This window comes from Protopterus annectens, chromosome 5.part1, assembly GCF_019279795.1.
Source record: "Protopterus annectens isolate FY-2018-M chromosome 5.part1, PAN1.0, whole genome shotgun sequence".
NCBI lineage: Eukaryota > Metazoa > Chordata > Ceratodontiformes > Protopteridae > Protopterus > Protopterus annectens.
This window is the reverse complement of record NC_056736.1, coordinates 332,274,704-332,293,105: the sequence shown is the minus strand read 5'-3', so window position 1 is coordinate 332,293,105 and position 18,402 is coordinate 332,274,704.

Sequence of the window (18,402 nt, the reverse complement as noted above, 5' to 3'; positions counted from 1 at the left end):
TAGCTCTGGTATCACCTTGTGATGAGTGCATAGCTCAGATGGTACAGTTACAGCAGAATGCAGTGGCATAGCTCTGCCATCACGTCTGTCTGTAGCTCACAGAGATTACTGAGGGTTCCAAGGGTGTCCATCATTAATCCATCCTTTTTGAATTAAAGGCTAAATAGAAACTGAAGAAGGAGGGGGAAACTTTCAGCAGTCAGCATTAGATTTTGGACTCTTACACAATTTTTTAAGGATGCAGCAGCCCACATAATTTATAGTACTGGCATGAGCAACAAGGAAATCAAAAATCTGTGAGAAGCCAGCATGGCCATGGCAACTTCTGAAATGAATGAATCAGTTGTTGTAGTAGTAGGGATTCTTTGGTCTTTCTATAGGAGGCTTTATCCACCTGTTCCATTTTAGAAACAGTTGGAGGTCATCTCCCACACACACACTTGGGTGACTAGCTGGCCCTCATGTAGAACAAGTGAATTCATAGAGTAATAATCAGTGGCTATTCAGTACCCTTACATACTCCACCCATACCTCAGTATCTCCCACTACTAGACATCCCAACTCATCAAGAGAGTCCAACATGAAAAGAGGTTTTAAAACTCATCAGCAAAAGAGCCATCCATGTAGTCACATCATTGCTTGCAGCAGTGTCAGTGGTATAACAGGAAGCACAATCACTTTTGGTGCTGGGAAGACCAGAAAGTTATGAGTTGTAGCCCACTCCAGGTGATTGTATCACTGATACTGCAGTTCATCATTAGGGGACTGCTGCTCTACTGAGTGCATCATCTTTAAGGATAAAAACCAAATGACACTGCTAAAGGCACTTCGTTCAGCAGGAACAATCAAGAGAAACAGAGTAACAAACTGCCACCATGGACGACTCATTTCCAAGTTCCAATAAAACGTTTATTATAGAAGAAAAATGACAAAAAACAAAAAATAATAATAAAATATTAGAGCTTTTGGATGTAACCTTCTTCAGATCTCAACTTTCTACAGCAAATCCTGTGGCTTAAATAAGAAGTGGAACCAGTCAAAAGGGGTTTGTCACACCCTTCATTTACATGAACCAATAAGGATCTTCACATGTTTCAACAAAAGGGGAGACTATCTAGCAAAGAGCAACCAATCACTAAATTCCCTACATAAAAAAATCTTAGAATGCCCTTCACTGACTTTAACCACAAATAAGCCTGAAGCATTATAACAAAACATGTACCAACTCAAAAGCACTAAACCACCCTAATAAACTACAAAGTGTTCAAAATGTTAATAGACACCCTTGAGATATTAATCAATGATCTATCTCATAGTATCAGATTATTCCTTTAAATCCATAAAAGTTGCTGTTTCTGGTAGGGGTTCTCAAATAAAAAAAGGAAAAACTCATAGTTTTTTTAAATTTTCAGATAGACTAGCAGTCTAGCTAAACATACAAACTAAAAAGCAATTTTCAGCCTGCTTTACGAGTATGTATCCGAGAAAAAGGTCAAAAAACATTTTACAAACTACTTTAAATGGACTAATCACTAAGGCAGTTAGTAAGTTTTAATCTTAATTAATAACCACATAAAGCGAGGTTATTCCAAAAGCTCTCTATAAGAGCCTTGATATCAATTCATGCTGAAACCAACCAGGCTTTCGGTGGCACCAGAATAACCTATTAAAAAAGATATATTCAGAATTCATGCATATTCATGAAGTGTTGTGTCGCGGCCTATTATGGGCTTTACTTTACCACTTATCCTCCCATACTCTCACTGCCTAGACCTTATTCTAGCAACCAATCAAAATCTAAAAATCTTGTAAAAATCCAGTCAAGATGTACTCCCTGGCAATTATCAAAAATGCCAAAAAACATACAAACATGTCTTTAGGCTTCACTACCTTAAAGGATCAGCCAATCCCTTTCCTGAAATTTTCTAAACAAACATTCACAAGGCTGTTTCCAATCCACGTTATAGGTGCCAAATGGCAGAAGCAGATAGTACCTGGAAAACGCTTAACAAAATAGCAAAGGATAAATAAATATTACAAACTATGCTCTGCTAATCTTAAGACAAATCCTAAGGGACACATCCCCAAATTTTGCTAAAAATGCTTAAACACACAATAAAAATGAAACTTCTAAAATAATATCAACCATGGCAGATAAATAAACCAAAAAACATACACCATCGAGCCTCCTAGATTTATCTTGGTGGCCTTTTATGTTCATTTCAGTTAGCATTAATACGATCAAGCTGCTAAAGCAAAAAGCGACATAAGGTGTTTAGTGATACAACGAAAAAACAAACTATAAACTGATGTTAAGCTAAACCATAAATGATGGATTCATTAATCTCACTAAAATATTCGCACATTATGGGGCTTCCAAGATCGTTCCAGCTTCATAACACGAAGTTCAATAATAAGCTTCGCCCACCCTACTGCAGTGGCCAATCCTTACCATGAATCTCTCACAGCAGCCAATCACGTGTCCCAAGTTGCTTACCAAACATCAAATTGCATCTAACAACACAGAGGTAACCACTTCATAAACATCAGTTCAATCAGTGCACTAGGGACTACAAAAATAAAAGACATATTGTATGTACCAAGCCTGCAAGGACTTTAGGACTCATTGAATACTAAGAAGGTAGGCATGTCTAATCACTACCCTAAACTCTACAAATATAATGCAAGAAATAAAAATAAAATAAACTATATATATAAATAAAAAACAATAAATGAATCCTACATAAATAATGTACATATTCAATGGAGTCCAAAATGGTGCATCTCAATACCTGGATGCCCACAAATTCACTAGCTAAAGCAACCAAACATAAAACTACAGACAGCATAACTAATCAAAGACATATACAAAAACTTACATAAAGTATCGCTTAAAGATACAAGAGTGAGACCACTCAAAGTATCTAGTAGTTAGTAAATTGTGTTATGAAATATCAAAAATTTTCTTTTTACCAGTCCCTGTTCTTTCAGAATGGGTTTTAACGGTATCATGCCATTGAGTCCTGGTGGCCGATCTGCCCTCAGTTCAACAATCCAATGCATTTCCTCCACTTCAGTCTTGTTACATAGATCTCCCCTCTCTTTACTATCTTTCAACCAGTGAAGCACCATAAATTTGAACTTATGTGTACTGTGATCTTTCAGATGACTGACAGCATTTGTTGACACATTATTCCTGATTTCTGATGTGGTGGAGAATTCCGTCTTTAAATAGCCTATTAGTTTTGTCTACATAGTAGGCTGAGCAATGTTCACATATCACTATGTAGACAACATTCTTGCTGTTGCAGTTGGCCCATCCTTGAAATGAATATTTCAGGCCTGTGAGGGGTTCAATGAATTCATTGTTGCCATGAATGTGCTGGCAGACTCTACACGAACCACATTTCCATGTACCTTTACATTTACAAGTAGAAGTAGTGTTTTTTAATATTTCTGGATGCACATTAACCAATGAGCAATTAACCATTTTGGAGAAAGGTTTGACTTTCATACCTTCAATATGCTCCTCATTAAGTGAAATTGTTATAGACCTGAAGGTTTTTGGATGGAGTATGACCCTTGAACATCTTTTTGGAAATAACTAATATAATTCTATCAATCAGTACAAGAAACCTAGTACATTTGTACCCCGTCACATCCTTTGGTAGAAACCTTCATACGTTTGTGTGAGAGTGAAGTGGCTAACCTTAGGCAAGGAGGCAATAAAGATCACTTCTATAATTTGAACCCTGCTGAATATTCAGCATTGAAATTACTCATCAGAAGGGGAGACATTGTCATTAAACCTGCTGATAAGGGAGGTGCTGTAGTGGTGATGAATTCTGAGCATTATGTAAGAAATGAAAGAATTACTCAATGATATCAACACTTATCAGAAAATCAGCGAGAGAGAAGTGTCAAGATTTTTTTTAAATAGGTTCATAGGTAGGTACTAGGCTATCTGCCTGAAGGCATTTATAAGCCTAGCCAGAATTACACACCAGACTACAAAGCCAGTGAAAAAGATGCAACCAATCTTGTATTAAATAGTTTATTCACACTGAATAACACTCTGGTACCTCGGCACAGCCTTCCTGGAATTACAAAATATGCCACACCATACATTTTACACACACACACACACACACACACACACACACATATATATATATATATATATATATATATATATATATATATATGAAATCCTGTTAGTCAGACATCCCCAGTTAACAAATGTAAAATAAATTTTATACATACATACATATATTCACTAAAATACAATTAATTATATAATCATCTAATTAATCAACCATCAATTAAAATAATCATATATACATTTAAAGAAACACTCTCCAGTAACATTCACTGTTTAGACCTGCTGGAGATAGTGTATCAAATTTTAAAATGTATAAAGTTTCTTTGTACAATAATTTCTTTTACATTAACACTTCATCTGTTTCTAAACTATGTTCCAAAATACAAACTTTTAACAGTGAAAAATCACTACTATGACAAGTAAAAAAATGTAAAGCTATAGGGCTCATAGCATTATTTTTTATGTCTCTAATGTGTTCTTGCAACCATAGCTTGAATATACTTCTAGTCTCCCCTGTATAAAACAAATAACAGGGGCAAGACAAAGCATATACCACTGATTTAGTTATACATGAAAAAGCAGAAGTGGGACAAAATTTTACACCATTTATTTTTCAAAACATTTGATAATGTTAGGACAGACCAAACACCTTCCACAAGGGAAGGTGCCACATTCCACAACCTGTAAGTTTAATTTTTCACCAGGTGAAACAAATCCATTGTGTACCACCATAACTTTTATATTTCTACTTCTCTTAAAAGAGGTATTTACAGTTCTACAAAGATTTTTTTACCCCTTCTATATTAATTAAATAGGGCCAATTATATCTAATGACATCAATAATTTTCTCACTTAAGATATTATATACAGTAGCAAAATAAATGTTTCTATACTCCTGCACTGTATTAAATTCTGTTATTATTTATCTTATTTACTAAAGGCCTATTATGGAGTAAGCTGGTATCTATTATTTTATGAAGGGCATCTAAAATAACGTTTTCATCATACCCCTTTGCTTGAAGTTAATACATGTTTTTATTATTTCCTTTTCTAGACCCATTTCATCATTACATAGCCTGCTAACTCAATAATTCATTATAAGGTAGTGCCTTCAAACTATGTGGTGGATGGCAACTACTACTATCCAAAATATTATAATCTCCAATTCCCTTTCTGTGTATGTTAGTTACTATATTATTATTCCTAATAGTCAAAGTGACATCTAGATAGTCAACTGTTTTTCCTATCTATAAGCCATCAAATTGTATCTGAAAACTATTTGCATCTAAATCATTTATAAACTGGGGGGGGGGGGCTATTTCAGCACCCACCCTTACATAAAAAAATAAAATCATCTATATATCTACAATATAAAATAACATCTATTAAAAAATTCAATCTATACTAAAACTCAACTTCAAAAAGGCCCATGTCAGTACCTTGTGCTTAATGGTAAATGAGCTTATTGAACTAAAAAAAATTATTCATCAACCAAAAATATAAAAATTCCATCACATAATTGCTAACAGGGCTATCACCTCGAAATAAATCTAACAGCTTCCATACCTAACTCATGGGTAATACTTGTATAGAGACGTTTTACATCTATAACTATCCAGTAATATTCTTCATCACATTTAACATTGTTTATTTTATCCAAAAAATGGAAAGTGTCTTTAATATAAGAATTTAACTTAATTACATAGTTCAAAAGATAGTAATGTAAAAGGATTCCCATATTATGGAGAAAATAATTGTGTGCTGCTACTATGGATCTACCTGGGGGGGGGACCTCACATTTTTATGTGTCTTTGGCAGATAATAGAACTTAGCCATTGAGCTTCCTTCTACATTAAATTTATTTAGGGCATCTTTTCTTGTAAAATAGCCCAATCTTAGGCCTTTAGCTACTAGTTCTTTAAAATTCATTATAGCTTGATAAAAAACATCAATATTTACTGCCCTATATACATGGCCATCAGATAAATGGTCCATACACATTTTCAGGTATTGTTTCCAGTGCATAACACCAATTTCTTTTATCTTTAGCTGAGGGTTTTATAATTATGTCTGATCTTTTACATAAATTTAATAAAGACAACCATTCATTCTTACTCATATTATACAAAATGTATTTCTTTTCAGAAGAAAAATCTTTCAGAACTTTCTCTAATGCAAAATTAAGCATCTTAAAAAATTGCAAAATCACCTGTTTATTAAATGCAGGTATAAAAGTGCTAGTATAAGTAACCATTTCAGTATTTAAAGTGCAATATGCATTAACATTTTCAGCTGTTTCAAATGAAGAATCACAAGAGAAGAAATCCAGCAACTCATCTTCACTTGCAGATACACTGTCTTCATTAAATTACATACTTTCACTATTACATTCAAAATAATCAACCAAATGCAGTTGTCTTATTAACTTAAACATTTCTGCTTTAATAAAATATGCTCTAAGTAGAGCTGTAGGTATAAACTTTAAACCATACTTCAAAACAGACATTTCAGTTTCACTTAAATCAACCCTAAATTTCATTCCCAAACAAACTTTCTGGGTGGTCTCCTTCTGTGCAAGATGATGACTGAATGTACTTGTTGGACTTCTTGATGTATCTACACACGAAGATTGCCATCGAGTCCAGGAGGTTTCTTTGCTTCTGAGTACAAAACAGTCATAATTTGATTATTGTTGTTTCCATTCATGCTTACCTCACCAACCACAATTTTTACAAATGTGTGTTTATAATTGCAGTGAAGCAGGGACTGCAAGGAGTGAACGTGTTTCCATAGCTGGATAGCACTCTCTAAGCCACACCAACTTCTGACAGATAAGTTATATCTGTAGAGTCTGTACTGAGTTTCTTCAAATCCTTGGGAATAATAATCATTACTACAAAGTCCCAGGTGGAGCTGACATGGGCACTAATCTTCAAAGAGTGCATTTAGGCCCTCTAGCTAGTGAAGCACGTCTTCCTGTAGACAAGGTACCTCCACTGCAGAGGGGCAGTGTCTCAATTTCTTTGCTCTCAGTGGCAGCCATTGTTTGTTTTGGAGCACTGGAACTTTGTTTTCATGGTGCCTTATGCAAGGTTTCACGAGTCCTCCACTGGACACTTAAAATATTATTGTCTCAGTTAATAGATCCCAGGTCTCGGCCATTTAAGGTGATGGCTTCATGCTCTGGACAGTCCTTTCCAAATTCTCATTGTACATCTCTTGGTTCACCATCTAGGTAAATTGAAATGGGATCTGTTAGCCACCCTGCCCCTGCTACAATGGGTCTAAATTTAGGGCATCTGGGGTCCGGGTCCTTATGTATTTTAGGGAGGCCATGCACTCGTGAGATCAATGTTTTTTCTACTATGAAGTATTGGAACAATTCCTTGTCCAGCATCCTCATGCACACACATTCTTGAAGGGTGTTGACAATGTGTCTACTCATATCATTCACTACATCTGTAGTGATGGCTCCATGCTCTGGACAGTCCTTTCCAAATTCTCATTGCCGTAGTGTCCATTTGCACTTTGAATTATAACCTTCTGCTTGTGTTATGTGCAGGAGCCTTAATTGTATAGCTCTAATATTTCGCTTCAGATCAGGTTGTGGCATTAATCTTGGCAAAAATGTCTGAAATGTAAGCCATAATGTGTAGAGAGACTTGCATAGTCCTCTGCAGAGATGGGGTGTCAGTAAGGACTAGCCTGTGGTAATCTCCTGCTTTCTGATGTACCAGACCACTGATATATTGTCTGTCTGAATTGAGATCACACCCAATGGAAGAGATTCTTGAAATGCCTCCAATGCCAAAAGGATGAAGCACTGTTGTCCCTTCATAATACAGCTCCACACTAAAAGAGAAGTGTCTGTGGTAACTACTGGTATAGGAGGAAATGGAGAGAGGGGATGACCTGTTAGCAAGTCTTTAGACATGATGCATCATTTAATGTGAGTTCTGCATGCTGGTGTGAGCCTGACTGGGGTTTTGAGGGGATGATAAAGTTGTGACCATTGAACTGAGAGGGTCCTTTGGAGAACCCTCATAAAATCTGGACATAGGAGTTAAGGTGATGACTGATGCCATAAGCCCTAGAAGTTATACAATTAGCTGTGCTGATGGCAACAGGTTGGATAGTACATGCTTTGCTGACTCTTGGATGGAGAAAATTCTGTACTTGGGCAGAGTGGCTGTTTGTGTTGTGGTGTCCAGGTGGCATCTAATAAATTATATGGCTTGAGCTGGTGCCAAATATCTCTCTTACAGATTGATAGTAATCATCAAGCTGTGAAGTGACTGGAGTAAGAGGATCCTTTGAAGAATCAGTAGATATCTGGTAAGAGCAGTTAGGAGACAGTCATGTAAGTATGGGAAATCTTGGAAGTCTTGCAGTCTGAGGTAGGCTGTTATTGCTGCCATGTAATTGGTAAAGACCCAGGGGGCTGTGGTGAGTTTGAGAGGCAGAGCTCTGAATTGAAAATGATTGACTCCTGGCCAGAAATGGAGAAACTTCCTGGATTGCCTGTGTACATAATTATAGGCATCCTCGAGATCTAGTGAGGACATCCATTCATCCTTTCTGACTAGAGGTAAAATGGTCTGAACAACAACCATCCAGAATTTTGTTTGCTTCACATATTAGTTTAGATGACTTGGGTTCCATATAGGCCTTAGTCTCCTATCTTCTTTGGGACTAAAAAGAATCTGGAGTTGACAATGGAACTGGTCTGATGGGACCTGCTTGATGGGTAATTTTTTTACAGCTTTTTGACATCTGTTGTTGTGAATTCCAAATGATGGGATGGCACTAAGAGAATCCTGAGACATGAATAGAAATGGGATTGTGTATCCTTTGGTTATTATCCTCAACACCCAAATGTCTGAAAGCGATGGCCCACCAAGTTTGACGGTGCAGGAATAAGCACTTGAATGCCTCCAGAGTGCAGTAGTTGGGCAACCCTGGAGGTCTGAAAGGATTTCTTGGAAAAGGGGCCATTAAATCCTTGGTTATATGAACTGCCACTGCCCCTAGGGTGACATCCATTAAAATGTGCCCTCTCCTCTCTGCCATGTTCCTCCCACCTTCCCAAAGAAGCATCCTGGTTAAAACTCTGTGATTTTCAGAACCACATCATCTTCTGTCCTTGTTGATTCCTAAGAAGGTTCTCTGAGGAGTAGAGAAATGGATTCTAATGGCAGAAAGGGTTTTACCATCTTGTTTGCTTCTGATGAGTGTTTCCTTAACCTTTGGATCAAACAAGGTGGTACCATCAAAGGGGCCATTAATGATGGACATCTGAAAGCCTTCTGTAAGATCACACAATCACATCCAGGCATGGTTGCAAATAGCTATGTTGTTACTTGCTGCTCTGGCTGTTCCATCAGATGCATTTGAAAGCAGGTGCATGGAAGTGTTAGAGATGGAAGTTAAGGTAGATAGCTGGGATTTCACTGTCTTCTGGAGATCTGTCAGCAAATTACCTAAAAGAGAAATGTTGATATCCTTGGTCAATTCTTTTTAGAATTGAGTAATGTGCGCAAGGTAGTTCAGTGCTCTCAAGGAAAAGGTTGCTGAAGCATATGCCTGCTTTCCAAATCTGTTTGAGGAATGAACAGAGGAGCTCTTATGTATACACATATATGTATAGATAGATAGCCATTTCATCCCAATGTAATACCATAGAAATGCTAGTCAACACCCAATATTGCATTTAGTGATGACTGCCCATGTCCATGAGGGTTGTGGGCTCTATTCCCTGTAAGAATTAATGGTGCTCCATCCACTCGTCTGGGTTCCTCTTGAACAGTGTCATAGAGGTGCTCTGTTTCACATGAATTGGTGTCCTGTCCCAAAGATGCAGCAGTCAGTGGCAGATTAATCTGTCTGTCCAGCATGTCCTATTGAAGTTGCAGGCCATATGTAGGTCCCAGTAATGGGTAGCCCTAGTCCCATTTGATTTATTGATATACAGCAAGTTCATTAGGTCTGGATCTTGGATTGCTCTGTATGCCAGGCATAAGTCTCCCCTAATAAGTCTATATGATATGGAGTATAGTGACAGGGACTTCATGCTGGAGCCCCTTGATCATCTTTGTTAGAAACCCCTGAGGTCTCTCTAATTGCTGGAGGTGCTTAGTATGGTACATGCCAAACTGGGCATTATACTCAATTATGGGCCGGATAAGTATTAAGTATAGGGTGCTATAACCTTTTTTTGCTCTTGAGGCAATGGCTTTAATAATCAAATGTGCTACGTTGAAAGCTTTCATCACTACAGTAGACACATGGTGGTCGAAGTTAAGGCTGCAGTCAACTTGTGATCCCAGGTCCCTTACCACTTCATGGGTACTTAGGGAATTGTTGCTGATTTGGTAGTGTGATTGGACATTGTTTGTGCTGAAGGGAATGGTGATGCATTTCTTTGCCTTCAATTTGAGACCATCACTAATACAACAGTTGTTGGTCTTCGTGAGACCCTCTTGGAGTATACTGACATCATTTGGGGTTTCAATGATTGCACCTAGTTTGCAGTCGTCTGCAGACTTGGTCAACCACAATCCCTTAGTTTTGACCTGAACTTCTGAGAAGTATATACCAAACAGTAAGGGGCCCAGCACTGATGACTGTGCCACCCCACTGGTAACAGGTCTGCTGGTTGATGTGGAGTCATCCACTTTGATAGTGTGTGTCTGGTTTGTGAGCCAGTTGGCAACCCATCTTACAATGAAGGGGTTTACATTCAGTTTGCTAAGTTTATCAGTAATGCCTGAATGTGGGATTGTGTTGAAAGCCTTTGCCAGGTCGAGGTATGCTGTGTGCACAGATCTGACCTTGTCAGTGGCCTTGGTCACATTTTCAAAGAAATCCATAAGATTTAGCAGGCAGGATCTGCCCTTGATGAATATATATATATATTCACTTCACAGGACTGAAAGCCCACAATCTCGAATCCCATAAGACTGACACCCAAAATCTTGAAAGCCCAAAAGACTGAAAACTCAAAAGACTGAATCTCAAAAGACTGAAAACACACAGGATACAAACACTGACTATATTCCAGTAGAAGGATACAGAGAAACAAAGACAAAACAAACCATATTCCTTTCCACAAAGTATGAGCAGGGGGCAAGCTGCCATGTGCCCCCCACACCCTCTGCTACTTAAATATATCAACTCCGAGATCGCACTCCACAGAACAAAATGGCAAACATACGATTATGTGTTTCATGACTGCCTGTTGTAACCTTAATAATGTTCCCTTCCAACTTGTTATACTACAGCATAACTCATGTTACGCACCAGTGTCTAACCTGTCAAGCCCTTAAGGCAAAACACAAAACCAAACATATTAGTCATAGGTGATTCCACCATGAGACACACATGGCCATCTCACCAGGCTGAATAAGGAAAGGGTCACGGTCAGCTGTCTGTCATGTGCCAGGATCCTCCATATCAAACGTGCACAAAAGTTTCTCAACAATAGGTACTCTTATGACTCCATCATAGTCCATGTTGATATGAATGAGTTGAGACATACCTCTCTGGACTATATGAAGACAAATATGACTGAGCTCTAGGACTGTGTCTCAGGCAGGTATGCCTCTAGCCTTAAGCAGCATTTTACCTTCACCTAGGATGATGACTCAATACAAACAGAAAATGACTGACTTCAATAATGGCTTAGTTTCTGGTGTCATTCTAAGAGTATCCAGTATCTGTCAGCCTGGGATGACATGGTCAACAGATCTCGATGCTTTGCCAGAGATGATCTTTATCTGTCACCCCTGGGATTTCAGCTACTGGCTAAGCTCTTGCCACCCCCATAGCGCCTTTTTAGGCAATGTCTCAAGGAGAAAATTCCAGATGTAAAAACTCCATCTAAAAACAATCTCAAGGTTATGCTGCTAAATACTAGGAGTCTTAACATGAAACTGCACTTGCTGGAAGCAGTCCTCACCTTGGAAGATGCAGACATTTGTGCAGTCACGGAGACCTGATTCTAGGCTGTGGAGAACATCCCAGCCATACCGAGTTACACCTCCTTCCACACGTTCAGATGACAAAATGAAGGCATGGAAACAAAAGGAGGAGGCGTATCAATATTCATTAAAGATAAATACACCTCCAGATTGGTTAAACAATATGATTCCCTGGAGATACTTCAGGTGCAATTAATTGTTGGTAGGACAATACTTCAGGTGCAATTAATTGTTGGTAGGACACCTATTCAAGTCATTGCCAGCTACAGGACCCCCTCCATGAATCAGGACACCCACTCTGCCTCTTTAGATCTACTTGAGTCTATCAAGATACATCTAAACGCCATGGTTTTTGGTGACTTTAGCTACCCATCCATTGACTGGGTAAATTACTCACACTGAAACTCACTTGCCCAAAGGTTCCTCAACTTTAATTACACTGCCCTGGATCAGCTGGTTGATACCCCACAAGGGGTGCCAACATCCTGAATCTGGTGCTTACCAATATGGGGGACCACTGTAGCACCCCCACTGTGAGGTCTTCCCTCATGAGATCTGACCAAAAATCAGTCTCATTCGAAGTAACTGTCACACCTGATTCCCCCCCGACAGCAGCTAAACTATAAAACCTCTCCAAAACAGATTATGACCTCTTTCAGAATGGTATAAATAGCTTCACTGCACCTCCCCCCTCAAATGGAACTGGCAACTATGCTGAGTTTTACACCAGTGCTTTGTACATACACATGAATAACTGCATTAACTCAGCCGTACCTGATCCTGCAATGCCATGGAGCGAATCATTGTGGACCTTATCAACAAAGATATAGATAATCTCCAAACATTTGACCCTGCTCAGTTTGGATTTGTGAAAGGGAGATCATGCCTGTTAAACCTGGTGGTCTTCTTCGAGACAGTCAATAAGGACCTGGATGAGGGATAATCTGTGCATACAGCCTACCTAGACTTAGCCAATGCTTTTGACACTCTCCCTCACTCAGGCATCATTGAGAAACTCACCCAGCTAGGTATCAACCCTTATATCATTACATGAGTCACTAGATGGCTCACTGACAGAACACATATAATAAAAATAGGGGAATCACCTCCAACAGCAGACCTGTAACCAGTGGTGTTCCACAGGGATCAGTCCTGGGACCTCTACTGTTTGGAATCTATTTTTCCAAAGTACAAGCAAAGACTAAAGGTCTGTGGCTGACAAAGTTTGTTGATGACTGCAAACTGGGTGTGGTCACAGACTCTCCAAATGATGTCAGAATCCTACAAGAGGGTCTTACACAAGCAAACGATTGGTGCCAAAGTCATGGCCTTAAACTCAATGCAAAAAATGTATTATCATCCCTTTCAGTAAGTGCGAGGTTCTTGCTAATTACGACATCAATAGCAACATCCTAAGTACACACGCAGTGGTGAGAGACCTGGGCACACAAGTTGACAGTAACCTTACCCTTGATCACCATGTACCCACAGTTGTAAGTTGTAAGAAGAGCATTCTATATTCCTCAGTACATAAGTAAGGGCATTGCCTCCAGGAAAAAAAGGAAGTTATAACCTCCCTGTACTCTTCCTTCATCAAGCCAATAATGGAGTACAACACCTCTTTTATGTACCTTTCCATGCACCTGCAGCAATTGGAGAGACCACAAAGGTCCCTCACAAGGAAAATTCAAGGTCTTTAGCATCTGTCCTATGTAGATCATCTGAAATCACTGTCACTTTATTCTGTTTCATACAGACTACCAAGAGGCGATCCCTGCCTTGCATATAGGGCAATCTCTGACCCTGCTTTATTGGAAATGCTACATATCCGCAAGTCAAATAGCACATGGGTTATTCACTCTAAAGACCTTAACCTGGCATGTGACATTAATAGAACCTGCTGGAGGGACAGATTTGTCTCCCAGAGGTTACCACACCTTCAGAACAGACACCCACTTCATGTCAAACAGAGCATCTCATCTGGATGATTGGATGGGTAAATGTAAATTCACCCCGAGGGTTACATCTGTGTCCCTCTTGGACAGGAGCAATAGGTGCTGATCATGGAAAAGGAGGTAGAACTTGGCTAGGCTTGTAAGGCCCCTAGCGCCATTAGCCTAGCAACTTCCTATGATCCTACTATTGAAGTTCCGAAACTTCGAAATTCATATTGCCGAGACCATATGATCAAAGTTTCGGAACTTTGAGCATTAAAAAAAACAAAAATTCTATTTTTAACATATTTGCAGGGAGGCAAGCCCCCTCCACCCCCCAAGTAGGTAGCTGCTCCCCTACACCCCTGCTAAATAAGTACACCATCTCCGAGATCATACTACATTGTGGAAAAGGGTAAATTTCCCATTCCGCGCTGTACCATGATCTCCATTCAAAATGTTCAAAGTTTGAAAACTTCAATCATATGGTCCCGACCAGATTACTTTCGAAGTTTTGAAACTTCGATAATCTGATAGGAATCCATTCACACATGCATACATAACACACACACATATATATTTATTTTATTTATATATATATATATATATATATATATATATATATATATATACACATACACACACACACACACTTCACATGACTTCTTCTTCTCTTTCGGCTGTTCCCATTAGGGGTCGCCACAGCGGATCATCTGTTTCCATTTCTTCCTGTCCCCTGCATATTGCTCTGTCACACCAACCACCTGCATGTCCTCTCTCACCACATCTATAAACCTTATCTTAGGCCTTCCTCTTTTCCTCTTACCTGGCAGCTCCATCCTTAGCATCCTTTTCTCAATATACCCAGCATCCCTCCTCAGCAGTTGTCCAAACCAATGCAATCTCGCCTCTCTGACTTTGTCTCCTAATATACTGATTCCTAATCCTGTCCATCTTTGTCACACCCAGTGCAAATCTTAACATTTTTACTTCTGCCACTTCTAGCCCTGACTCCTGCCTTTTTGTCAGTGCCACCATCTCCAACCCATACAACATAACTGTTTTCACTACCCTCTTGTAGACCTTCCCTTTCACTCTTACTGGTACCCGTCTGTCACAAATCACTCCTGACACTCTTCTCCACCCATTCCACCCAGCCTATACTCTCCTCTTCACCTCTCTTCCACACTCACCATTACTTTGAACTGTTGATCTCAAGTACTTAAACTCATCCACCTTCACCAACTCTACTCCCTGCATCCTCACCATTCCTCTATCCTCCATCTCATTCACAAACACATATTCTGCCTTAGTTTTGCTGACCTTCATTCCTCTCCTCTCTAGAGCATATCTCCACCTCTCCAGGGTCTCCTCAACCTGGTCCCTACTCTCACTACAGATCACAATGTCATCTGCAAACATCATAGTCCATGGTGCCTCCTGTCTGATCTTATCTGTCAACCTGTCCATCACAACTGCAAATAAGAAAGGGCTCAGAACTGATCCTTGATGTAATCCCACCTCCACCTTAAATGCATCTGTCACTCCCACTGCAGACTTCACCACTGTCATACTACCCTCGTACATATCCTGTATCACTCTTACATACCTCTCTGCCACTCCAGAGTTCCTCATACAATACCACAACTCCTCTCTAGGCACCCTATCATATGCTTTCTCCAAGTCCACAAAGACACAGTGCAACTCCTTCTGACCTTCTCTATATTTCTCCAACACTCTCGGAGCAAACATCACATCTGTAGTGCTATTTCCCGGCATGAAACCATACTGCTGATCACTAATCATCACCTTCATTCTTAACCTAGCTTCCACTACTCTTTCCCATAACTTCAAGCTATGACTGATCAGTTTTATCCCTCTGTAGTTACTACAGCTCTGCACATCACTCTTATTCTTAAAAATAGGTATCAAAACACTTTTTCTCCACTCCTCATGCATCCTCTGACTTTCCAAGATTTCATTAAACAATCTGGTTAAAAATTCCACTGCCATTTCTCCTAAGCACCTCCATGCTTCCACTGGTATGTCATCTGGACCAACACCCTTTCCATTCTTCATCCTCTTCATAGCTGTCAGTACCTCCTCCTTGCTAATCTGTTTCACTTCCTGATTCACTATCCCCACATCATCCAACCTTCTCTCTCTCATTTTCTTCATTCATCAACCCCTCAAAGTACTCTTTCCATCTGCTCAACACATTCTCCTCGCTTGTATGTTTCCCTCACTATCCTTTATCACCCACACCTGCTGCACATCTTTCCCAGCTCGGTCCCACTGTCTAGCCAATTGGTACAGGTCCTTTTCTCCCTCTTTAGTGTCCAACCTTTCATACAACTCTCCATATGCCTTAGCCTTCACCACATCTCTCTTTGCCATGCTCCTCATCTCCTTATACTCCTGTCTACTTTCTTCATCTCTCTGATAATCCCACTTCTTCTTCTCCAGCCTCTTCCTCTGTATACTCTCCTGTACTTCCTCATTCCACTACCAGGTCTCCTTGTCCTCCTTCCTCTGTCCAGATGTCACACCAGGCAACTTAATAAGCTGTCTCCCTTACCAGCTTCATAAACATCACTATCCAACACTCTTTTCACCTCCAAAACACTCTTGGCATACTGTTCCTTCAGGATAACCCCTACCCCATTTCTCCTCCCATTCACGCCATGATAGAACAATGTGAACCTGCCTCCTATACACTTAGCCTTGCTCCCCTTCCATCTCATCTCTAGCGCACACAATATATCAACCTTCCTTCTCTCCATCATATCAGCTAGCTCTCTCCCTATACCAGTCATACTGCCACCATTCAAAGTTCCTATCCTCACTACTACACTCGTAACTTTCCTCCTCTTTTTCTGCTTTCAGGCATGCCTTCCCCCTTTTCTTCTCCTTCGGCCAACAGTAGCCCAATTTCCACCAGCACCCTGTTGGCTAGCAGTACTGGTGGCGGTCATTGTTAACCCGGGCTTCGACCGATCCGGTATGTAAATCTGTATTGTTTTCTGCATATGTTATTTGGCAGAGGTTTTATACCAGATGCCCTTCCTGATGTAACCCTCCTCATTTATTCGGGCTTGGGACCGGCACAAAGAAATGCACTGGCTTGTGCATCCCCAGTGGCTGGGTTATACACTTCACATGACTGAAAACTCAAAATACTGAATTTCATTTGACTGAGGCCATAATACCTAATTTTCAAACTACTGAAAACTCATTTGACTAAGTTATACAGAAGGCTTGCAATGCTAAATTTATATAAATATATATATATATATATATATATATATATATATATATATATATATATATATGAGTCTACTAAAATGATTGAAATTTCAGAAAGCCAAGACCATATGTTCGACTCCTGAAATTTCAAACATGCAAAAAAAATAAATAAATAAAAACAAAACACTACATTATTTTAAAGATGCTAGCAGGGGAGGCTATGCCACCCTGCACCCCCCGTGGGGGGCCATGCCCCCACACCACCCTTAACTTTTATATACCAACTCCGAGATCGCACTACAGTGCTGTAAATGGAAATTCTCCCATTCCGTGCAATGAGGAGCTGGCCATTCAGAACATTTTAAATTTCAAAAGTCAAACATATGGTCTCGGCCATATGGGCTTTGGCTTTTTGGAATTTCGAAAATCTGTAGGGGACCCATATATATATATATATATATATATATATATATATATATATGTGTATATATATATATATATATATATATATATATATATATATATATATATATATATATATATATATATATATGTATATATATATATATATATATATATATATATATATATATATATATATACACACACACACACACACACACACACGCACACAGTGTCTCTCTCTTTTTATCTGCAAAGTATGTTGGCTTACTTTTAAGTTTTAAAATATACTTATTTAAGGCATTATCTACTCTCTAGCAAGTCGGTACACTGTAAAGTAGCTCGGCAGGAAGGAACCCGCCCCATTCTTAAAAGCCTCTCTTAGTTTCAACAAACTTATATTTATTAAATGCTGGACTAATCAGCCTGCTTTAAGACATTTGTTATCTGATAGTAGTACACAACAAAAACTCCTTTTCTTACTATTAACAGTACAGAGCCTTTTTCTGTTGAAGATTTTTACTGATTATTTCTGGACTGTGCTTACCTCTGTGATCGGCTCAGGAGACTCATTCACTCCCCCTGTAATGTTATTTTCAAACACATATGCAACAAAAGAAACTTTTTCCCTATCATCTTAAATTCTCTACTTCAAAATTGCAACTGTTCACCTCTAAAATCACTCCCACTAGACCAAGCTGCGCAATATTTGAATGATGCCTTCCTCTACATCCTTAAT